The sequence below is a fragment of the Archocentrus centrarchus genome, chromosome 23 (genome assembly GCF_007364275.1).
Source record: "Archocentrus centrarchus isolate MPI-CPG fArcCen1 chromosome 23, fArcCen1, whole genome shotgun sequence".
Taxonomy (NCBI): Eukaryota; Metazoa; Chordata; class Actinopteri; order Cichliformes; family Cichlidae; genus Archocentrus; species Archocentrus centrarchus.
In genome coordinates this window covers 14,002,375-14,028,741 of record NC_044368.1, presented here as the reverse complement: position 1 = coordinate 14,028,741, position 26,367 = coordinate 14,002,375, and the positions used below count along the sequence as shown (strand labels likewise).

Below are 26,367 nucleotides of genomic sequence, written 5' to 3'. Positions count from 1 at the left end.
CTATTTTTGTGTAGTGTCACGCCTTCACACAGTACAGTTGTGCTCAAAAGTTTACATATCGTGGCAGAATTTATGATTTTCTTTTGGCCATTTTTCTGAGAATATGAATATTCTTCTTTCATTCATGGTTAGTGGTTGGGTGAAGCCATTTATTATCAAAATTTTATTTGCCTTTTTGAAATCATAATGAAAACAGAAACTACCCAAATCACCCTGATCAAAGCAAGCAAAACCTCCTTTAACATCAGTGACAGCTTGCATTCTTTGTGGTAGTTGTTTTATTCTGATAACATGTGCCTGTGTACAGTAGCCCACACCTCCCCAAAACATCAGCAATCCACCTCCATGTTTTACATGGTGCACTTTTCATCATAGGCCTTATTGACTTCTCTCCAAATGCAGCGTTTATGGTTGTGACCAATAATTTCGATTTTGGTCTTGTCACTCCAAATAACTTTGTTCCAGAAGTTTTGAGGCTTGTCTCTGTGCTGGGTGGCATATTGTAAGTGGGCTGCTTTGTGGCATTGGCACAGTAATGACTTTCTTCTGGCGACTCGAACATGCAGCTCATTTTTCTTCAAGTGCCTGTATGTCAGCTGGAGTTATTTGTGGGTTTTTCTTTGCATCCCAAACAATTTTCCTGGCAGTTGTGGCTGAAATTTTTGTTGGTCTACCTGACTGTGGCTTGGTTTCAACAGAATCCCTCATTTTTCACGACTTAATTAGAGTTTAAACCCTGCCAATTGGCATTCTCAATTCAACCTTTTTATATTCTTTTCCTGTTTTATAAAGTTCAGCTATTTTCTCCTGCAGATGTTTGATAATTCTTTTGCTTTCCCCGTGGCTCAAAATCCAACAGCATCAGTGCAACACTGGATGAAACATGCAGGCGTCCATCAGGAGCCCAGAAACTCACTGACTTTTTATACACACTAATTACAAGCAAACAAATCACAGGTGAGGATGGTTATCTTTAGTAGCCATTTAAACCCGTGTGTGTGTCAACTTGTGTATATGTTATCATACCAAAACCTCCAGGGTATGTAAACATTTGATCAGAGTGCTTTGGGTAGTTTCTGTTGTCATTATAATCTAAAAAGGTCACACAGTTGTTTGATGATAAATAGTTTCACCCAAACACTATCCATACGTGAAAGAAAGCTTTTTGTTATCATTCATATTCTCTGAAAAATGGCCAAAAAAGAAAAAAAAAAATCATAAATTCTGCCTGGGTATATAAACTTTTGAACACGACTATATTTGCTTGTATTTGGTCTGTCATTCCAGAGCAAGTTATAATTTAAATGGATTTGAGTGAGAGCAGAGTGGAGATCTATACTAGAGTAAAAAACTGTTAGAAGGCAAGCTTGCCACTTCTCTGCTATTAGGATATAATAACTATGATATGATGTTCATAGTGCACTTTGGTGTATAGTACATGATCAGTGGCTTTGACCTGCAATTTTAGGAGAACTGTAGAAAGAACAGAGTGGAAACTTGTTGTTTAAAGTTCTAGTGCAACTCCGGGGGAAGTTCATTCTTCACGTAAATTGCAGGCTGTAGATTACAGACTGTGGCGAGCAAACTGAGAAAGTTATTGTTGCAAACATGTGATGGACAACTGCAGCCATCCCTGCATTTGTCTTTTAGTTATGTGTGTATTTTGCCAGCTCTTGTAGAAGCATTTAGCTGCTGTATCGTCCCTGAGAATTCGCAGAACATTCTCTGAACATCTCTAAGGCACACAGGCGGGTGACAAATGAAGGCTACAGCAATAAGGAATGGATTTTCATGGTGACACAAAGACGAGCAAAAGTGCAGAGGTCACATTAAGCAGGTGGAAGGAGGGTGAAAAACAAAATCAAGAGTGAGGTTTATTTTAATAAGGCGGTGCCAAGTAAATTGTTGGCAATTTGGTGGGAAATGCGTCTTAGATTTTGGCCTGCGCGCAGCCATTTCAGAGCACATCTGTTGCTGGTGCAGCATTAATGTGCTGCCACTTTAGTGCTTTGATCAACAAAAGTAAAGCAAAGTCACTAAACTGCTGTAAAAACTTGGAGCAAATGTGCATCAATAAGAGACCAAAGCTCAGAAGGTAAATGATCATTTTTGCCATCTGCAGACTGGGATCAGAAATTTGAACGGGACCTGTTGTCCTCTGCAGCTTTATGCTGTGGTAAAACATCTGAGTTCATTAAATCTCTTCATCCATCTGAAGGCAGCAGGACACACGCAGTAATGTGTCATCTAAGGAAGGACAAATGGTGGAATGGTGACAAAGTAATGAGTGCTCGAGGCTCACTGATGTCCATGGCGATCAAAGACTGGTATGTGGTGTAGTACGATACCGCAGAAGAGCTGCTGTAGCATACATATCTGAACACCTTCATGCTGATGTACTATGGTAGACAGGTATAGAACACCTGGGGCGTTGTCAGGATGATCATGGCACCCCTATCCACCTAGAGCCTGCAGTGGGCACGAGTGAAGCATGGAGCTGTGTAAGAAGGCGTCCTAATTGTCAGTCGCATGTGTGTCATTTACCAGAGAGCGAAATGGCAGCGTGATGTGTTCTGGTAACAAGCTGCTGGAAACGATCAGCTGGCAAACCACATGGTAACAATTAAATTATTATTTTTTATGTTATTATTTAGAGTATAGTTTCCTATTTCAAATGAATCATATGGCGTGGCTCAAAATATTCAGAAACATGACATAAGCAAACATCTGATTGATTACATTGTGATTTCTTTTTTTTTTTAAAATAAGCTACACTGCACGTGCTGTGGTTGCACATTAAATATTAAAAAAAAGAAAAAGAAAAAAGGGATAGACCACCTGCCTGTGGCTGCAGATTTGGAGTGCTGTGATTTCAGGTCATGCTGCTCTGAACAACTTGGACAACAATCAGATTTCCTGGAGGAACGTCTTCCGATTTGTCGAGCTGCTGCTCTCACGCATCACTTGGAGCGGCACAGCTGTTTTCAGAGCAACGACACCCTTGATGAGACTGTCTGAGAGGGAATTTGTCTCCACAGCCTCGGCATTTTTGAATTCCACTTCTAAAGACCAAAATATACGGTGCTTGAAACAGATATCCTGCACACAGCTATATTTTGTTCTTTGTCTCACTGCAGCAAGCTCTTGCCATTCTGTCCTAGCCAGAGTCTCTGAGAGTAATTGGTTTCTCAAGGTGATAAACTGTACTGTTGTTAGCCTGGCTTGTATTTGGCAATGGGATGCAAATTGGACAGTTGTTGGCTCTTGATTTTTAAGGGCTGCTTGTGAGCAATGTGTTTGCAGGTCACTTTAAGAAGTTCAGTCTTGGCTTACATTTCTGTTTTTCTTTAATCTTTTTGTCTGCTTTATAGCCACTGAAAGATGTTAGAGCTAATTTAGCTGTGAATGAACAGTAAATTATGCATTTTTAACTTCTTCACTGGATGGTGGACTGACAGGGGAAATGAGAATAAATTGCTGTGGAGTAAGTGAGAGTGACAGAGATACAGAACATGAGAGAAACACAGAGAGATGGATCACTTGTCTGTTTTGATGTAAACCCTAAAAGCACGGTCCCTGTGGTCCTGGGAGCATCAAGATGGGTGAATGCAGAATCAAATCAGTTTATGAAATCCTTCAAGTGATGTTGACAGATCAAAATGCTGTTGGTTTCCCTTTTATGTCTCAAATGTTTTTTTGAAAACACATCATGTTGGCTGTTGACAAATATTTACCGACTGACGGAGCTAAGACGAGTAAAGAATCCATTTGAGGAGGTTCGTATCGCATCAGTTGAAGTCTTTCCATTTTTATCGCTCTCTGTTGATTCTTCCCCCTTTTTTTTTGTTGTTGTTCTGCATTGTTTGTGTGCTGATGCAGAAATGACAGCTTTGTGTATGTGCGTGCTGTTGTCTAGCTGTCCATCTTTGTCCCGGTGCGTGTTTGGAGCCAGCTCGCCCAGGGCTTTGTGCAGTGGCAGTCAGCACATAAATGTTTTCTGTGGTGTCAGATGAGTGTGAGCGTGCCTGACCATCTGTGTGTGTGTGTGTGTGTGTGTGTGTGTGTGTGTGTGTGTGTGTGCCACTGTAAAGTCTAAAGCAAATGCTTAGCAATGTGTGTGTTTGTGTTCTGGGGGGTCAACATAGTGCATTATCTTGCTCTTGTGTGTGTGTGTATGTGTGGATGGAAGGGCTACATGCTGTGACAGCAGTCACTCAATTCTTTACTCTGCCGCTCTGAAGATGCAAACTGAGCTAGGGAAGATGGAGGGAGGGCAGAGTGGACAAAATGTTGATGAAGGAGAGGAGGGAAGAGGAACGAGTGACAGAACAGGAAGAGTTCATAGTGTGTTGGTGCATGTTTGTGTGTCAAAGTAATGAATCAAGTTAGACCCTGGGAAATAGATGAGGTGGAATAGCAAAAGAATGAGGAGAGTAAGAGCAACATTAGAATGAAAATAGGGATCCTACAGTAATAATAATATTCAACATTCCCTGTACACATATGCAAGCAGATATATACTGTACATATCTGCTTGGATTTTATTGCATTTTCAAACAAGTGGACCACTCCAGATAAACTCACAGAGAGAGAGAGAGTGTGCAAGAGAAAGAGAGCTGCTGGGAACGTCTAGGAGATTATTTTGTGACTGCAGTGTTATGAGTGAAGTTTACAAGGCACTCTGCATACCAAACATCCATATGAATGGCTGTGTAATTATTCACTGATGAGTCTTATAGGATTTGTGTTTATGGGAGTGACAGAAAGTGGGCATACGTGTATATATTAACTGCCAAAAGTTTCAGGTTTCAGAGTAGCTGCTCTAGTCAAATTAGCATAAGTCAGGGGTTACTGGATGCGTGTGATAGGGTGATAGTGGTAGCAACAGAAAATGTTTAAATCTGCCGACTCAGGCTTCTCAATACTTGTCTTATAGGTTTTCATTTAAGACACTCTGGAAGTTTAATATTTACTTCTCCAATACAGTCTTTGAAAGTGAATATGTCCTACTTATGTGTGCTGCTGCACAGCTGCAGCATTTCGCCTTTCCCAGGAGGAGTTAAATAGAAAATTCTGCACATCTAATTTTTCAGCCAAGTCCACACAGCAGTCAGCAAAATCTCTTTGTTTCAAAAGGACTGCTTTAGGGGGGGGACTGGAAACAACTTTGTTTTTAGGTTACTGTAGTGAAAGAATGCAAAACCTGGATGCAGGTGTTCAACAAATCTACCTTCCCATTGCTGCTGGATTCTTACTTAACACTGGGATTAAACACAGATGGTCCATCACTAAAGCACAAGTCTAACTCATGAGCGCGCATCTCCACCAATCGCCACAGTGGCCGAGTCTAACGGAACACAGTTTTTTCACCTCCAAAAGTATGGATCCAGGCTCGAAAGGAAGGAATACCAACATAAATGGGATAAATTTTGTCAATTTTGCCCTTGTTAGCCCACACCACGCACGAATGCACTTACCAATGCAAACCATAGAAGTTCATGACAGTTTCAGTTGTGTGGTAGATGACATACATAACTCTAGTTGTCATCACAGTAAAGACATAGCTAAGTGCGCTGTTCTGCTCTGATGGGAGGAGCTAAAGATGTTCATCTTTTTTGGACTCTGGATTGAGCTATTTACAAAGCTGCAATGTCATGAAACTTTGAGGGAAGCCACTGAAACCCTGTTTTTGGAAAAAGCACCATTCATTTAGATGGGGGTTCAATATAACTGTCTAAATAACTGCAAATTATTTAAACCTATAGCCTGCAGCCTTTGTGCCCATATGTCCAAAAAGCTGCCGATGGAGTTACGGCACGTTGCCTGAGTGGCACAGCTTCCTTGTAAGACTTCCCTGACCAAACCTGATCTGACAGAGTTCACTGGGAGTAGGTGCTCTCACACAGATGTTTGTAGGCTTCTAAAAATGTTACAGATTCCTTTCTCGATTACAGCGTTCATGCTGTTTGTTAGAAGCAGCTAAAGCCTTTAACAGGGTGCAATTTCATTTTCTCTTTGAGGTCTTATGCAGACTGAGATCAGGGCCTGAATTTATTAAGCGGGTAAATGTGCTTTATAGTGCCCAGTAAAATTAACATATTTTTGGTAAAAGCTAAATTTTTTCCGTATCAGCATTTGATATGTTGTCTTCATGCTATTTTTTTTTTATTAAATACACTTTAAATGATTCACAAATTATTGCATGCTGCTCTTATTTACATGTTACCCTGAATGTTCAGGATAACAGACACTGGAAAGGATTTGGTTTTGAAGTAGGCATGCTCTGATGCAGTGGAGTCAACAGGCTAATAGAAATTCAATACAGAATCCTTCTGAGATTGCAGCAAGCACCTCAGTGTCTTAACACTTTCTCTCCAGGCATCCCCACCCACCCACCTACCCACTGCGCAAATTGTACTTAAGAAGTGGGATCTTACATTTATTTGGCAGTGTCCTCTCACTGGAATATAATTTAATTTTTTAAAAGGAAATAAAAATGAACCTAGGTTTGTTTTTGTGGAATCCTTTCAGGTGCAGAGCTCACTTTAAGAAATGTTCAGCACAAATTATTTAACAAGCTTCTTTTATTCACAAGAAGAAGCATTTTATTTCAGTGGATTAGGCTCAGACTTCCCACTGTTAGCCGGCAGTATGGAGGAAACTTTAAAGTGTTGGTCACAGTGTGACTGCACTCAGTCTTAAAGTAGAATGAAAACTTTTTTTGATGAACTGTAGGAGACTTTATCCATCTACATCCCAAAATAGGAGCCAGATCTAGTGTGTAAAGAACTTTTCACAGTAGACAAGGGGCCTTTTCCTGCTCCTCTGCATGACTTTCCTTAAAGTATCTTACTGCTGAGTGTTGGGTACTCCCTATTTCTTACAAGGGAATCATGCTATCTGCTTGCACATTATTTAAACCTATATCTTTGTTCCCACATGTGTTTTTCTTTTTTAGAATTATGCATTATGATTTGTGATAATCTTCAACATAGTTATTATTGTGAAACTTAAAACACACACACACACACACACACACACACACACACACACACACACACACACACACACACACACACACACACACACGAACATATCTAAAAGTTAGGATTGGAATGGGATGTGAGGATTTCATTTATTTCAGAGGGAAATGGACTTCATACTTGGAGACTTGTGAATTTAGCTTTCAGCAAAAATTTTTATTAGAAATAATGTTTGGTGTCTGTTAAAAGCAAGCCGAATGTGGACATTAATAGTTTTTTAGCCACACTAGCACTTTTATACTTGAAGCTAATTAACAGATGTTACCATATAGCTTTAGCCATAGCTAATATGTTACACAGAAAGGACCAGATGTGCTACAGGCTTAAAAAAATACTGTTGGGGTTTGTTAAAGACTTTTAATGTCAGTGTTGTAACAGAGAGAAGATGGCAATAACTGATCTTATTTGATATGTGTTTGTAGGAGTTTCTCTTTCAGTGTATCCAACTTAGTAAGAAGAGTTTTTAAAAGAATTACTAAGGTTTGCTGCACACATTTTAATGCAGCATTATATTTTTACACCCACGTGTAGGGATGAACCCCCCCCCCCCCAAAAAAAAAAAAAAAAAATTATTTCTGGTCCACAATACTGCCTTTTTTTATATATATATATATAAAATGTAGCAAAACAGAATGTAACTTTACTTGTCAAAAGGAGGGTACAGTAGTTACCCAATACACAATGCATACAAGACACTGATGTGCAAAAATCTTGAGCTGCCCCTTATTTTTCGTTTATCTAGGAAAATAGAGTTTGTACAATTCTAATGAGCTTGAAAGTCAATGTATGGTATGATTGCCTTTATTCTTCCACAGCCTGAACTCTATTAGGCAGCTCTCTTAAGTAGTCTTCAGGAATAGTTCTCCGGGCTTCTTGAAGGACATTCAAAGCTCTTCTTTGACGATCCCACACTGCTTCAGTAATGTTGAGGTCTGGGCTCTGGGGAGGCCAACCGATAGTGTTCCATACCTGTTGTCATTCAGATGGTTTCCATATGGTAAAATGCGGTGGAGCAAAATCTGATGGTAATTTTCTGGGTACATTGCTTGCCCACTCTTCTGGTACATTAGTTTTTGCATTAGTTTTTCCTGCTAATTTGCACTGCTCTCCTGTTGGTGAATATTAAAATGAAGTGCCTATATACATGTTTATAAATTAGCACTTTACAGTATGTGAAGATAATCCACAGGGGCTTTCACATCTCCCACTGGCACATTTTAAACTGTCAATTCTGGCTACAAATTCAATTTGCTTTTCCTGTCAGTAGTTCTATGTAAGGATCTTATCCAAACACAGCTAAAAACTAAAATCCTACATGTACACATTAAAGTTGCTGCATGGGAGTAGAGGCTACTTTTTGCCTATAGCCATTTTTAGTGTGATGTTGTTTCACTAATGATGTTTGAATTTTCAGTGGCTTCACTTCAAAAGTTCCATTATCCTGTTTAGAATTTTTTTTTTCTCTCTTTTTGTTGTTGTTTGCTCAACCGTGCCAACATCCTGGAATATATTAGCTGCGTATGTAGCCTGTGTGTTGTCACCCCCAGCCATGGCTTTCCGGTCATGCAGAACTAGTAACAGACACAGCTCAGTGAGCAAGGGCCAAATGTGTTTACTCATCATTAGTGTGTGTTCATGAACTGCATGCATTAAACAGGTTTTGTACACAACGAATCGATGTAGCCCACTGATCAAAGGTTAATGAATAAATAATGCAAAGGTCAACTTTTTTAGGAAAAAATGGCCCTTTTGCAGTGGTAAAATATTACAGTGTCACATCTTACACCATGCAGACCAGAAGCAATGTAATTCTGATCCGGATTCCCTGATGAGGAATGCAGGTTTTTTTTTTTTTTTTTTTTTACACACAGAGGCTGGAGACCAAAAACAGCAACACACAAGTGTCTCAGCCTGGTTGTGTTTCATTTTAGTCCTCAGTTAGTTGAAGCTCCTGGCCTACATCTTCAGCTAAAGGGCAGCCTCCCTTTTCACTATTCCAGTGCACTGTTGACCCTCTTTGTAGAAAAGGCATTACATAGTGCTGAGGGCACAACCTCTTAAATCAAGCTGTGTTTGGAACACATGGATTTCTGCACTATAAAACAAGAGGGGGCAGCGTACTTTACTAAAGACAGAAGACATCTTTTAAATCAAGTCATGGCCTTTTCTCCTTCCAGTACCCTTCCTTGCCTCCCCATGGAATCCAACTGGGATTAAAACTACCACATCGACATGCAGACACACTGCAGACAGAGCGAAAGGGGTTGTGTATTTGCAAGAGAGCAGGAAAGAGAGTGGGCGTGACTCAATCTGTGTGTTACCGAGTGTGTATGGGAACCTGTAAGTGCAGGGGGGCCAGAGAAAGAAAGTGTGTGTGCAGACTGAACTCACCGGCTCAGAACAGTCAACTCCCCCTGACACTGGCCGCTCTGCAGAAGCTCTGGAAGGCAGTAATGAAGAAAGGAAGGAAATGAGCAGGAGAAAAGGGCTGAAAGAAAATAATTAAACGTTTATCTCCAGATTCATTTAATTAGTTCTCTGGCTCTACACTAATCTTCCGCCTTTTTGCTTAGCTTTGCCTCTTTAGTTCGCTTTGAGTCCACTCTTGCCCTCCACAATGAAGGCGGTCGTTGCCATTATCCAACACTTGCTACTGGCTAGTGTTTTTTTTTTTTCTTTAAATTGAGGAAAAGCAGATTGTACATTAATTGAAATGCAACTATTATAAATCATCTATTTTTGAGCATGTATGTTACATTTTTTAAGACCTCGCTTGTGTTGAATTTTTATGTTCTCATACACGCATTAGTATTCATATAATTAAAGATAATTAAATTAATAGTATTAAAATAGTATTAAATATTAAATAGTATTAAAAAATAGTATTAAAGGAGCTTATTGAGCCGAGAAAACCAAAAATAAAAATCATACATTTTGCACGCTGTAAGAATTACATTGTTGTATGAACCGAATAAATGTGAGTCCTGTAACACAGGCTGTCGCACAGCCTCACAAAATATAAATGCTCAAGAAAAAGCACCAGGCACTTAAACACACTCTGTAACTCTCTCGACTGACAATGTATGTCTCTGGGGTAGAATTAGCTCTCTGTTTCTTGTCCTTGATTACACTCCCCTCACAACTTAAGACTGATACTATTCATCACCACACTCAGACGCACACACGGGGAGCACAAACATCAACCCATCCATTTGTAACTAATTACACCAGCCTTGGTTTTCATCTCAAGGTGAAGCTGTCTTTGTTGCCTGAGGGGCCCCAAACTCTCGGTTGCTTATAGACTTGTTTATACTCTTGGTTTGAGGTATGTTTGTCTTTATAAATTTAAGTTCTCCTTTTATTAAACCTGTAATATTTGTCTCTGTTTGAAGATTTGTTCAGAGCATAAATACTGACAGGAACTATACATAATTAGTGCATGTAGCAAAACACATAATTTGTTCCAGTTTCTTTAGATTAATCTATGAAAAATACAAAAGGTGAGAGAGTTTGTCAGGTATAAAATTCATTTTTTTCCACCAACAAAATGATTCTGAACAAACTATTAGCTGAAAACTTAACATTTCTTGGCACAGTCTGCAGTGTTTCCTTAAAAAATTAGAAGAAATCTCCAGTAGGTAAACAGTATCTCAAAGTCATATTTCTGAGAAAGGAAAAAAATCCAGCAAAGACCTGACACCAGTGGAAGGGTGGCTGTCAAGAAGCCATTCTTAAGGATTGGAAATGGGGCAAAAAGGCTTAGGTATGCCAGATTACACAAGAACTGGACTGAACATCAGTGGCAACAGGTCTGAAGGAGTGATTGTTGTCAATGTGCACGTAGGAGGTCAGAAGAGAGAACAGTGTAAAACACAGTGGAGGCTCTGTCATGTTTTGGGGCTGCAGTTCAGCTGCTTTGATAATTGATGGAATTATCAAAGCAGAGATTTTGCACCACTACATAATACCATCTGAAATCTGTGTGATTGGCCATGGGTTCATTTTTTTAGCATGACAATAATCCCAAACACACAGCTAATGCACTATAGTATGTACAATCTGTCATCTGTTGGCCTCCCAGAGCTCTGACCTCAATATTATTGAAGTAGTGTGGGATCATCTTGACAGAGAATGGAAAAAGAACGGCAGCCAACACCCAAAGAAGAGCTTTGAATGTTTTTTTAGGAAGCCCAGAGAACTATTCCAGAAGACTACTTGAAGAAATAACAAGAAAGCTTGATTAGGAGAGTTCAGGCTGTGTTGAATTCAAGAATAAGGTGACTTTCAAACTTGTTACAATTTTTCAAACCCTGCTTTTGCTTTTTATACTTTGTATACTTGTATACATACTTGTGTATGTTTGCACATTTCAAAAGAATCCCTGCACCTATTTACCATTTTCCAAGCAAATATTTAAAGAAATGAAGGGTGTCTCAAGACTTTTCCACAGTATTATGAATTATCACGAAGAGGTCATTTAAATCTTTTCAAGTCTCCAGATTCTATTATAATCAGGCCAGTGTTAGCCTTATGTTACCAATCTCTCACCTGGGTGGAATTGACAATATCTATTAGGAGTTAACAGCCCTCTGCAGATGGCATTAGTATTGCCAGAGGACATCTAGAGAGGGTAATTATTACCTCAGCAGCTCTGTGAATTTCATCCCATCCAGCTGAAATAGCCATTTGTAGCAATTATCCACGGCCTCCCCAATAAAACATCCAACAGAAAATGATTCCTAGAAAACTCTGCTTGCAATGCTTTTTCAACCTGTAAACCCATTTCAGTATTTTGAGCCCCCTCTCTGTGATTGGTTGGGAGTCGAAAGAATAATTATGAAGCAGTTTGGCTGACGTGCAATATGTTACACAGTAGATTTCAAGGCCCCGTAGCACAAAGCATAAATCTGTCTTGTTCGATAGTAATCATTAGGGCAAGTTTAAGTTTCAGAGTTCGCTGGCGGGTATACACAGTAATCAACACTACTACACATAGGCTGTATGCTCTGGTATAGCAAAAGGCCCTGGTGAAATGCACCTTAGTGCCTTTGCTATATGTTGATCAGTGCTTCAGTTAGATGTGTAGTGTCTCTTTCAGCTCCAGTGGTTTTCTTGACAGGGATGAGAACTCCCCATATTCCCCTATGACAGTGAAAGACAGGGTGCTGGGCAGACAGAAGTATAGATAGCGGGAGAGAGAGGATTAGTGAGTGCATGTGTAAGTATATGTGTATACCCTCTATTCTCTGTCCCTATTTGGCCTCATAGAGATCAGGGACAGAGAAACCTCTGCCAGTTGCTGCTAAGCTCCAAAAGTAATTTCAGCAATATTATTGCAGCAGTTGGAAAGCATAGGTGTGCTTTTTTTTTTTTTTTTTTGCAGCTTATGTCGGGCTGTGGTGTATGTGTGTTTTAATGCTGATTTTATGTATGCATATTTGTTTATATGCATAAGCATATACACACATAAAGTTGTGGGGTTTTTTGTGTGGTTTGTGCCCATTTGCTGTTTTTTTTTTTTTTTATGTGCGTGTTTTGTGTTTTCAGGGAGCGGAAATCTTCCTGCACAACTTAAAAGCACTTTCAAGCTTCTTCACCGTTCTGCTCCAGTAACTTAAGGTTTTTCTCTTTCCCTCCCTCCCTCATCTTTTTTTGTTTTTTTTTCCTTTTCATTTTTTCATCTATGTCTGCAGAAGGGCTCTGGGGTCACAGTTAAAATAAATGACAAGACCCGATGTTTTCAGGCACATAAAGAAAAAAAAAAAAAAAGAAAACGTGCTTGGCTGTAAAACCTCAAGGTGCTTTGAGAGTTCCATCATAGAGCTTCAACCCAAAATATCTCTGCGTCCCAAAAAAGTATAGTTTAGAAAACCAAACAAGGTAGTTAAATAATTTAACATACATGAATTCACTCTGAGTCTTCCCTACCATTTTAAGTCTCATGGGAAACACCCATTATTTATTTATTTATTTTCACAGCACCTAAACCAGTTGAACAGGATAAAAAAAAAAAAACCCTGAATTTTCTCTACTGCATTTTGGTGTCCTTTATAATTGTGCCACAGCCTCTCGTCACTATTTGACACAAAGTGGACAGAAAGAAGCTGGCGATGGAGACTCAAAGATGTCAAAGATATTTGTTTTCTAGAGTTACCAGCTGTGCCTTTTGCTATAAGTGAGTCCAACATAGTGTATCACTGCAAATTTCACCATAATACTACAAACTAACCAGTCTGGACTGCACCAAATGTGTTTGGATAACATGTAATTATTTGAATTTAGTGTATTTTTTAAGACATAATATACAGGTTTGGTATTTGATTACTCTTTTCTTATTACTGTAGTATTTCCCTGTTGTCAGCTTGAAACAACACCAGGCTTGGCACATGAAAAGTTAACACACACAGCATTATTATGTATTAATCTGCCTATAAGATTTAAATTCCTCATTATTTGAAGGTACTGGAGTGCCATTCTGGACCACTTTGGCCCACTTTAACCCTGATTATAGAGGTTATTTATGTCATTTCTCATTTTACACATTTTTCAGTTGTTACCAGATGGAGTTAAAGTGAGATTTGGCAGGTGGGGAAATCCTAAGTTTAGCTATGGCAGGTGGACTACATTCTGCATTAGACAGGCCAGTGTTACATTCAGCCCATTCATTAACACTTATTTGCCATAAGTGTTACTGAGGAACATGATAAGCTTAATTTTAAATCGATGACTCCTTCCAGAAGGAAGTTCTGTTACTTAGCAGTCATATTGAAATACATCTGAGCACTTACAGCTAACAATTATTGTGAAGCATGATCTAAATTCACTTTAATTTCACAGGTCAGTGGGACGTTATTTACAAAATATTCAATCAAGTCTGATACAGAGCACCCAAAAGTTTGCAGACTTTGCACATAAATAAGATTTTAAAAGCTTCTTCCCTGGCAGTTATACTTCCACCGCTACCTTTCTGTCTAAAATTCGCTCATAAATTTCCATTCAGAATTGAGTGACATGTCTCTCTCTTACAGTGTCTCTGGTGCTACCCAGGGCCTGACCTAGCAGTGACCAATAATGCTGCAGCCTGCCCTGCACCAGTCATGCATAGTTCATCACTGAACCACAATACAAACTCACTTACTATCTAGTACAAACTTTAAATAACATGGAATTATTATTGTTTCACTTTCTTTCAAAAACATAACTTGAGCAACACATCATGCACAGAACTGATATCAAATGAAAAAGTCCAAAATGCATTAGAATATGTAAGATTTGATTTTCTGGTTTATCAAATGACACTTACTGAGCAGTCTTTACCTTAGAAAAGAATCGCTCATCTTCCTCTCATGTCCTCTCGTTCTAACATTGTTATCCATCCCCATTTTCTTCCACTTATCCAATTCAGGGTAACGGGGGGGCTCAATCGTATCCCAGCCACTGTTCTCCATCTCATAGAGAATAATTACCACATATTAATTTTTTTTCTTCCCCAGGAAATACAGCCACCGTACCCTTAGCTAGCAGAGAAATTGTGTGTCATACTGTATATACTGAGTTGTTTGAAATGTTGAATTTGAAATTACCTGCCATTTTTTAAAAAGTTGTTCTGAATTTGCTCACTCCATTTCTGTAGCGCTAGCTGTATTAAACTGCCAATCAGACTTAATTACTCATTAACTAAAGGTGCCGGAATCCTGTTTAGTATTGTTCTTGCCCGCTTTGAATACTGGTTACAAGAGATTGTTGAGTTTAACAAAGAGTGTAAATAAAAGATGGACATGTCCACAGTGATGTCACCATTCTGTGTGGTATTTGACTGTCATCATTTTATCTTGGAATGCTAGTTAGCAAGATTAGCAAGGTGCACCCAAGGAATGAATAGGTATATTGCACGGAATGTAAAACAGATTTTAAAAAAATACTCAAATTTCTCTCTCTCTCAAAAAACAAAACAAAAAACATACGTAATGCCGGGTGATTGCCGCTGAAGCGCGGGTTACCTGCCCTTACTAGCTGCGAACAGCTGGTTAAGATGTAGCGTATCGCAGCTGAGTCGTCTTTTACCGTAACTCCGCGACCATTTGTCTATTTGGAAAAATTCAAATGGTTCCTGAAAGCCCAGAAATTGCACTTCACAGCCACGTAGGGGTATTGTGGTATTTGTTGCCAGAAGTCCACGAACGGCAACACTTTTGAAGTACGTTGTGTCACAGCCAACACCGTCGCCGTTTTAGGGTTACCAACACTGCAGGCCACAAACAGCAGAAAGCTAGCAGCTTTAGCTACCTGTGCTGGTACCCACCTGACACCAAAAGTGGTCTTAATAAACCCTTAATGGGTGACTATAAATCACTCCTGTACAGTTGTCATAAAGTAAGAATTTAGCAAGAGAGATAAAAAGTTGAGCTTTTCAACTTTTCAGTTATAGTCTAGGTGGAGCTGTTGCTGCTTCTGAAACATTATTTTATTCTAAAGTAGTAATAGTATTGTAATTCTGTTTAAAAACCTATTAATCTTTTCTTTATTAATGAAAAAGAATCTGCAAGCATATCAAAACAACTGCAAAACCAAACAAATATGTCTTTTTAGTGTTTTAAGTGTTTCTGTGCTGTCTATGCTGAAAATATGGACAAACCCACATCTATTAATAGGATATAATCAAACAGAGACAGAGCCTAATCAAAGCATTTTCTATGAGTTTTAGTAAATGTCACTTTCTGTCATTTGAATGCAATCCTCTTTCATTGCATTAGGTAAAAAAAAATCAGTTTCACCATTATAAAATCTGTCACTTGGATGATTTTTGGAAAGGGCTTAGCATAGCTTAGTGACTTTAAGCTTGAAGCGTCATTTGTGGAAAATGAAATTTACAGTCGGAGATCAAAGCAAAATTTAACGTTGATGTTGTCAGCCTGCCATGATCGCATACAAATCATTGTATGCTGATTCAAAAATGTAAAGAACTGTAGCCTCCTTGCTTTTACTAAGCAAACAAGTGGTGGGAGACAAAGTCAAACTGTGACTTCAAATAGATTAATGTTTTTAAAAAAAGCTATAAAGAAATAAGTACAATGTTGTCTTGTTGACTGTCAGATAACTGTGAGGCAATCATGGAATATAAAGGAAGGGAGTCTGATGTTTCTTTTTAATTTCACAAAAAACATATGGTACACAATTGCAACCAATGCAGACAAGATGTGCAGAGAACGAAAAGCTGTAAAACATCTTAAATACATTTTACATAATAGATCCAAAGAGATCTGAATCAGCCAGAATCTGAATGAAGCAGTTTTGTCAACAAGTTTTGAAGGTGTAGGCAAAATGCTCTAGAATCTGTAAAATCGTCATTGTTGGTCACAAACATCTTGTTGGTGATATGATTTATATGCGGTAGAGAAGGTGAGCAGGATAGAACAGACTGTTACATGCTACTTATAGCCGAACGGAGTCTTTTTAAGGCATAGAAACCAGTGGTGCAGAAAAAGAGTTCATTTCCGGTGTTACCTGTCACTGTAACTGAACAGCTGCAGAATCTTTGCAGTGTATAATATAAAATGAGCATGTGTTTGAATTTGAATTCAAATGCTTGTTTTTCAGTAGTTCTCAAGACCATTTAACACTATCAAGGTTGCAAAAAAACTCAGGATAAAATTGTCTTAGAATACAGCCAAACAACACTTTAATTGGGGACTATGCAGTTATGATTGAAGTCACACCCACTTGTGCCTGAATGACAGACAAGTGACACACATTTTTGCTTTTTTTTTTGTGTCACCATTCCTTGCTGGATGTGTTTCTTTTAGCTGGTATTATATTAATTGTGGATTTCTTTATGTTTTTCATGTGGGAAATTCTGATGCCAGCACTGCCCTTTTTTCTGTCTCCCAACTTCTACCCAGCTGTATTGTGACTGCTTCGAGTCCTTATAGTTGTTGGGCTTAGTGAACCCACTGGGATATGTAACCAAAGTAGCTATCCTGTGGTGAGATGCACAGCTTGTAACACACACACACACACACACACACACACACAGACGCATACCTCAACTTTTGATTAACTTATTTTGGGCATCTTCAATTATGTTCTGACATAATACTCAGAAATCATACAGTATGTGTTCCCTTCTGTTAAAAATGTATACAGACGCACATACTGTTGTCCAGCAGACTGATTGATGGCCAGCTGGCAGAGGCCGATTAGTGAGGACAGAATGCAGCAGAATTACAACTCTATCGGAACTGCTACTGCACTATTGCTTTGACTGAGATCCATGTCGGATTGCTGGAATGCTGGGTTGCGGGAAGGGTAATCGATGTGCTCCATCTGTCTCTTTGTCTGTTTATTCCTCTGAAACCATCCTGAGTCTCTCTGATTTATCCTTTATTTCATTTCCCCGTGTTATCTTCGCTTTTCACTTGTATTTTCTCACTGCCCTGCTATCCTCTGTCCTTTCCACTATCCTTTTTCTGTGAGCTTGTTGGGCTGCATGTTCCTCTAATGCAGGCATGCTGCAGTTTTATTCTTATCATATAATCCCCTTTTCCTCTTCTTCTGTCACACTTCTTTCTCTCTGTTGACTTTTTTTGTACCCATCCCTCTCTCCTGACTTCCCTCCTCTCTTCCCGGTTCTCCATCTTGATTAACACAGCTCATGTGTCAGCTACTCTTCTCCCTATTATTAAAAGGCACTTGTGAAACTGAATAACTTCATGTCACTGATCTGCAACCTCCACTTTATAGAACATTTGAAAATAAGACTGATAAATGATAAATACTGATGTTGGCAGATGGTTTCATATTTCCCCTGTGAGCTTCTTGCCTTTGTCTAAAATTTCAAAAACTTCCCTTTACCCCTTCAAATCAGTAGGGTAAGAAGAACTTAGTATGAGGACATGATGTTTGGCCTAGACAGAATAATTAAGGGCAGCAAGATGTAAATTCATATTGACTCTAAAGCTGGGAGCACACACACACAAAAACCCCTCAAAGACTAATCTAAAAGTGAAATCAGAAGAGCAGATGTAGAGTATACAGTTAGAATGAGGAAAGACAGACTGAAAGTGCACTAAAATATGATTTCCCCTAATTTTCTCTCATAAAGTTGAGCCCTCTTTATCGAATTCAATCAACTTGTCTGAACCCCATTCCATGTACCATAAAATCTGCCACTAACTGTTTAAACTCATAATACATTTTTCTTTTTTCATGAAAGGCAAAGTCAGTGGAGTCTCACCTATCAAAGCCCTGTGCTTTTCTTACATCGGCTGCCCTCATATTTACATCTAAATGACGGTTGATGGTGACAGAGGTAGCGCAGACCCAATTATGCGACAGAGTTGGCAGTGGAACCTGACAAATGATGGGCAATGGCTGAGGATTGGAGGCATTTCCAACACTTCCCACTTTAACAAACATAGCTGTGTCTCCATAGTTTGACTCTGACAGAGTAATTTATTCCCACTCCGCCAGCATGGAACTACGGATTTAAAAGTTTCACCACTTACCCAAGCCTTCCCCATTTTTCTCTCCGGAATGAAACTGTTATTATTCAAAAGAGAAATAGGAATTTATGCAGGCTTACACATGGCCTTATATCTTCACTAACTTTTTTTCCTTCTTTTCCCTTTTGTATTTTTCCTTCTCCCCTGTTTGCTGCCTTTGTTTTTGTTTTTTGTTTTTTCTTTCTTGTTTGTTTTTTTTTTTTTTTTCAGATTATGTGCATATTTCCTGTTCTATGGCAAGTATTTTAATTTGTCTTGGGTGAAATATTCCTTGCCTCCTTTTTTTTTTCTGTCCTCATCTCATTACTGGAGGCTCAGATGCTATGAAAGTGGAATAAATCAGTTCAGTTATCTGGTAATGTATACTTAATTTGGACTTTTAAAATTCACAGAGCTAATGAGGAATAAAAGTTCAATATTTATACATTTTCTATATCAAAAATTGCATAAATATGTTGTAAAAGTCTGGAAGGTAGATTTTTAAAGACTGTGCGCCTCAGATGTCAAACCTCACTCGAAGCCTGATTAATTTTTCATCTTCTTGTCATCATGCTTAAAAACTTCAAAAAATTATCTTTCGCTCTGTCTTTGATGGGCAGATCATGTGCTTTATATGATTTTATGTGAATATTGCTAAAATAAAACATTATTTTTAGAGTGTTCCAACAGGAGACTTGTGCCGTTACTTTCTACGAATATGTTGAGAAACAGCGCTGATGATGAGCAGCCAGAAGAAATCACAAGGCATCAAAGGGCTCTGACATTCCTGTGAAAACACAGACAAAGATAGACTGAAAATATAACACTGTTAGCACTTTGACTGTGAGTGTTTAAGGGGGAAAAAAAATCATAGATAAAAATATACATACATTAATATTCACTGAACATTTTATTAAGTACACCTTTGCTAGAGATTTTGGTCCATATTGACATGATAGCATTAAAAGTAGAGACCATATTTCTTCCATATTAGCATCTCTTCATTGGCTACCTGTCAAATCTAGAATTGAATTTAAAACCCTTCTCCTCACATACAAGATCTTAAATAATCTCGCCACATTATATCTTAAAGATCTCATAGTACCATATCACCCCAACAGAGCACTTTGCCCTCAAACTGCTGACTTACTGGTGGTTCTTAGGGTATTTAAAAGTAGAATGGGAGGCAGAGCCTTCAGCTTTCAGACCCCTTTCCCAGCTCCCAGTTGGGCTTTGGGAGACGGACACCCTCTCTACTTTTAAGACTAGGTTTAAAACTTTAAGTTTTGACAAAGCTTATAGTCAGGACTGGATTAGGTGACCCTGAATGAGCTCTTTGTTATGCTGATATAGTCTCAGACTGCTGGGGGCTTCTCATGATGCACTGAATATGTCTTTTCCACTCACCTCTTTTATCTCTCCTTGTTTTCATACATGACTACTGCATGCAATCTTTAGTAATTAATAAACTCTGCCTGTCTCCCACACAGTGTGTCTTTTGCTCTCTTTTCTTTCCCTCACCCCCAACTGGTCACGACAGATGGCTTTCCCTCTTTGAAACTGGTTCTACTGAAGGTTTCTTACTGTTAAAAGGGAGTTTTCCTTCCCACCTTCACCAAATACTTGCTCATGGGGGGGGGCATCTAATTGTTGTTTTTTAATTCTTTTTTTGGGGAGGATTGGAGATGATCTGAGCTTTGTGACATGGGAGGCAATGTTTTAATGTGGATCGTAAATGGTTTCGTGTTCTTGGCTGACAGGCGTGGCAGCCAGTATGGTCTTCTGCTGTTGTAAGCCATCTGTTTCAAGGAGATGCTCTGCTGCATACCTTGGTTGTAACAAGTGATTATTTGAGTTTCTTTTGCCTTCCTATCGGCTCAAAGCAGTCTAGCCATTTCCCTCTGGCCTCTGGTATCAAATAGGCATTTTTCGTCCATAGAACTGCTGCTCACTGCATATTTTGTCTTTTTTTTTTGTTTGTTTTTTAAGCACACTTTCTGAAATACAGAGAACAACCCATTTGGCATCAACAACCGTGCCACATTTAAAGCCACTTAAATCACCTTTCTTCACCACTTTGATTCTCGGTTTGAATTTCAGTAGGCATGTTGGCATGTCTGCATGGCTAAAGGCACTGGGTTGCTGCCATGTGACTGATATTAATGAGCAGTTGAAAGGCGTACCTAATGGAGTAGCTGGTGGGTGTAAATGAATGACCTGTGCAGTCATTTCTCTGGTCAGACCAGTATCAAAAACAGTTGAATACTGTAAAGGGACATATCGTGAGATCAAAGAACAAATGAAACAAATGCAAAGAAATGACAAAAGAAAAGAAAGTCAGTTATGAAAATCCACAGCTGTCTCTCTCCACTCACCATCCTGTGTAAACAATGCATAAAGGAGAATACACTCTTATGATCTTTTTGTCTCACACAAACTCATGTTAAGGTCTTATTTTAGTGCCATATTCAATTTGAGCATGAACATCAAATAAACATAGAGCAGGAAATACTCCTCAGATATAAATGATTGAGTGTAGTGTACCCCACCCACAGCTTTACATATAATCACACGTAACAACAGAAATACTGTTTGAAAATCCAGTAGAGGTGAAACATAGTCATTAAGGGGAACATACTGTAGTCATTACTGGCCTGAGTTGAAGTAATCTTTTTTTTTTAATTATTATTATTATTATTAGAATGCTAAAATTCCACACACTTTAAAACTCTTGCCAGATGTAGAGCTCTTAAATTATTTTACACTTGAGGTTAAAAAAAAAAGAAAAGAAAAGAAAAAAAAAAACACTTGCAAAACTAATTCCTGCCTTGGAGAACACAAATAACAAAATAAAAATAAATAAAAGAAACAAAACATTGTTTGCTGTGACCACATGCAATTCTCTTTGGTACATCTCCCTGCAGTTCTTCAAGGTCCATGGCAGATGGGTTGTTTGAAGCATATTGGAGGACTTTCTCCAGTTCCTCTGTGGATTTGGACTGTCTCAGTTGCTTCAGCCTTCTCATCTGATCACAGATTGACTCAATGATGCTTAGATCAAGGCTCAACAGGGGGCATGCCCCTGTTGAAGGACTGCTTGTTCTTCTTGTTGCTGAAGGTTTTTATGACTCTGTCTCTCTTTATCTTTGGGGTTGGTGTTGGTGTCATGCTGTAGAAAATAAATATGGGACTGATCTGATGTTTCTCTGAAGAAATTGCATTTGATATAAAGTGATGTAAACATTTCAATAGTTGCAATTCTAGAGTTGCTCGATTTAATTGACTGCTGTATTTTAAGGCCAAACTCACATGACAGACACTTATTCAGTCATTAACATTCTAAGTGGGTCCCAGTTGCACCATTTGCTAACAGCTGACAGAAGAAAAACTTGGACCACAGTAGTGTCCTGGCGACACAATCCCAATTAAAATGGTCCATTCACTTATTCACGTTGTGTTCACAAGCTGTTGGGAAGTTTCTAAACATCTGGGGCTTCCATGGTGGATGCCAACCTTAGAACAGAAATGGTAAACTAACATTTGTACGCTGCAGCTTCAAGTAAATTACGGCAATATTTTACCAAAAAAATGAAAACAAATACCATCCATTCATACCCTGTAGGTGAGAACAGAATACCAGAACATGCAATTTAATGTCTGTTTTATTTTGAGTATCGAGTTGATGTAAATTTAGTAAATGGTGTGAATATGCCCCAAACACTTTGCAACACTGTGATCAACACCATAAACTTCCAGTTAAATACTTGCCTTATAGTTCATATCTGAGTGGTTTTTACTGTTTGGAGGAATTCTATGATTTTTAACTCTCAGTGGTACCTCAGTGTTTGTTTGAGTTTGGGAACCAAAGGAGCTTTTGGAACCAGTTTGGATCTCCCTTAACTTAAAGATTTGGAACCACATTATGTTAATTACCAAGCAACCAAAACCCAAGTCTTTCCCTAACCTTAACCAAAGTGCTTTGTTTCGTCATCCACCCTGACCACCTCTCTGACTCCAGTCCTGCTCATAAATTTAGCACATATTCCAGCAAGCAGTTATGTTTGCCTCTGTAGTGTAATTGAGGACACTACTTGGAGAGATATGAATGCATTCCATAAAAGACAGGGTAGAAAATTACACTCTTTCACTGTTAGAGTCATATGTTAATTTATACAGCAGAGTAATTAAAGAAATAGATAATAAATGGTTTCTTAATACCTCTCTTAAGCAACTTGCACCAAATACAAAAGGTGTTATGGATACTGCCTCTGAAGGGTTTGCTTACTGGTGCTATGGGTAAACATATTATGGTTAATATCAGGTGTTATTTTATTATTTATTTATTAGCCTGTTGAATGACAGATAGTCACCCAAGATACCAAGATACACAGACAGACACCTAAAAATACACTATTTGGTATAAATGAAAGAGGTGAGCATTATTTATGCATTGATTTTTAAAATCTATTCCTCACACATTATTTATTTAGACACTTGGTTGAATTCATCACATTAATTTTTTTTTCTTTTTTTTGGATTTGGCTACTGTGTTGCTATGGCAGCAGACACAGAGAGGTGGGGGAAGCAGGGACTGGGTGAAGTTTGTGCACGGGGAGGATAAAGTTTATGATGTCACATTTCATCTCTGGCTTGTTCTCAGGGACAATTTTTCTCATTTTACTTCCCACATACAGAATTGTGCTGGCATGTCGGTCTGTGAAGCTGCATTGAATATCCCGTCTGAGCTTGAGATCCTTTGACCGTGTGTTTTGTTTTGGGGTTGGGTTTCGGGCTGATAATTCAGATTTGATGCAAACATAACGATGATAACAACAGATAAAACATAATGTAGAGTTTGGGTGATAATAACTAGAAGAAAAACCTCAAAAGCAACAACAACAACAACAAAAAAGGAAGGAACCATGAAAAATTGTTTGCACCTGTTTCTCCAGGAGGCTTCGACCCTATTCTAAATTCATGAGGAGGAAAATACAAGGGAATGTGCTGCTCAACATGCAGTGTTTTGCTGCTTGTGTTACTTTCAAGTGTGTCTTTGTGGTGGTCGATGCTGGACTCTGCACATGCCTGCGGCTGTTGTTCTTACGGCAGAATGCAGAAAGCTTTCATTGTAGAAGAAAAAGGCTTTGTCTCTGTCTGCAGCCCACTTTTTGTTTGTCTCACCTTTAGTTCTTTTCCGTTCTCTCTCTCCCGTAGGCAGTCTGTTGTCTGACTGTGATTGCATCTTCATCTCTCCTTTCTTCTCTGCACACACATCAATACATGCATCTTAATCTAATGATGTATTAGTTGCCTATTGTGAAAGATAATGAGCTCTCATCTCATCGGGTCACATTATTAACTCTTCTATGGAGCACATCAGGCAGTTTAAATGTGTGTGTTTGTATCTTGAGCTGCCACGATGTGTGTGATGCACCGCAGGTGATGAGCACGTGTATTTGCATGTGTATAAATATGAGCTGTACTGTAGATTATGCAGATTATCTTTCACAATAGAGGATCTTGTCTGTGAAGAGCCTAAAACCAATTAGTGTTTTCACTTCAGATCACACCTACAGTTTGTAGGGGAACAGCTTTAGAGTTTGTGTTTAGTTTTTAACTTGTAATCATATTAGAACCCACGAGATTTGAGTGACTTGCTTGTTTTGCATCCTCTAATATTTTTTTCCATCTAAAACATTTTTCTGAAGCTGACAGCCTGAAAGATGAAACGGATGAAAATGACAGAACGAAAAAAAGATGCAAGACAACACTGTGGTCATGCATATTTGTGCACATGAAAACTTTCACTGTTCATGTGTGGTGAGGTTCAGTGTAGTGCACATGAAAGTCTCTGGATGTCTACTGTATATGTCTGCATCTGCCTGTGCCTATTTTGATGTCCTGATTAGCAGCAGTTATATTTAGATCACATTAATCTGCTCAAAGTCTGCATTTCCCAAAGGCACTATCGGACACACACACACACACACGCACACACACACACACACACACACACACACACACACACACACACACACACACACACACACACACACACACACACACACACACACACACCTTCATCCTACTCATCAACTTTAGGACATAGTGAAGGAGAGGATGCAAAGAAGTGGAGAAAGTCCAAGTGATAGAGCTGATTGAAACTAATTTCAAACTCAGTCTACAAAGTCTACAAAATGAATGAATGCAACACACATTTAAGGAGTAACTGAAGCCAGCTTGCAAGTGCAGATTTTACAAGCTTGAAAGAAATTTTCCTGGGACATTTTGGGCATGCTCAATTTGAAATTTGCTCTTTTGCCTACGGTATGTGGCTTTGCCTCCAGATGTTTTGGGAGATTCTGAGCTCTTGAGAGCGTTCTTGCTGGTACTCTCCAGCTGACAGGGAGACATTTGGTCCATAAATGGCATATCTTTTTCACAAAGTTCTAATTGAAAAAAGCAGATGGACCAGAGAAGTAGATGAAGGTGCTTACGCTTAAAAATAGCCTCTATTTTCTGGACTTCAAAAAAATCTCCTGCTAATCTTATTTGGCTTTTCTTCTATTACAGACCTCTTTCAAACAGTATCTGTCTTTACACACGTTGCAATCTTGACTCGATTGCAGGTGTTTCTGAATGTTCTGTGTCAATATGTGTATATGTGATGAGTCCACACTCCTGTGCATGTGCACACATTGCATGTGTGTGTGTAACAAATCCCTGCAGTGTGATGGCCTTGGGTCATGTGTTCCCTTGTAATTGCTCTGAACAGAGAATTCTAGAGGCTTGTCACTTTTTGCACACATTGTCGCCTACACACAAATGTCTGTGGGGATCATTTGTTGCATTACCCTCTAGCCCCTTACCCTAGCCTTACTCTTCATAATGGAGCATCTAGCCCTAGCCTGAACCTAATTCTAAGCTATACCCTTTCAACCAGTCGTAAACCTCAAAAAGAATTCTTTACCTTAGGGACCTCAATTATTGTCACAAGTCTTCATGGCTTTGTTTGAAATGAGGTTAAAGTTCTTACTGGGATATACATGAAACACGCACACATACTTTAATATCACCTCTGTAGTTTCTTTTTTTTTGATGAATCTTGCACACACCTGGATCCTGGCGTACAACATAGAGGATCTCTTTCAGGATCTGGGACATCTTAATTGACAGATGGGGCAAGAAATTCTTGAAATGAAGCACAGGTGCTCAAAAATGTTATTTCCACATGTTTGAAACTTTGTATTTTTGAATTGACATTGAAGAGATATTGCGGTTCCAGACAGTATTGTGCAAAAGTCTTAAGCCAAGACTGCAAAGGCCTTTATATTTTGCTAGGAACACAGGAAACAGGTGCAGAGATTTGTATATGTGCCAATGTCAATGGAAATACAGGATATAAGGCTTAAAAGTCAAAAGTTGGTGTGACCTCAAGATCTTTTGATTCTTTGTGAATCACCTTGTTGGTGCAAAAATACAATTTTATGCCTGCTAAACTGTGTAATCTTTGGCATTTTTCATAGATTGAACCAATGAAATTGGAACAAATTATGTGTTTTTTTGTGACAGGCTGCTTGTAACACAACACTGGTTCATCCCTTTTTTTTTTTATGCTGAATGATTCCTAGCTCAGTGTTAGGTGTTCTTACACGCAAACAACATAATACCGCCAAAACGTTACTTTAAAAATGGTCAGGTACCAAGACTGGAATGAAAATAAGTGAAAAAGAATCCCAATGTCCAAAGAAAAACTTTGAAACCTGGCTCAAGACCACTTTAAAAATAACAAAGTCTGGCTCTTTGGAAGCAAAATATAAAGAAATGAGGGGTGGCTGAAGACT

The 26,367-nt window shown here is 38.8% G+C and overlaps 1 protein-coding gene across 1 annotated transcript in view; it reads left to right on the top strand.

Annotated features, from left to right (window-relative positions):
• grm8a (glutamate receptor, metabotropic 8a) overlaps positions 1-26,367 on the top strand; it is a 266,173-nt gene that overhangs the window by 116,782 nt on the left and 123,024 nt on the right. The window lies entirely within an intron of this gene.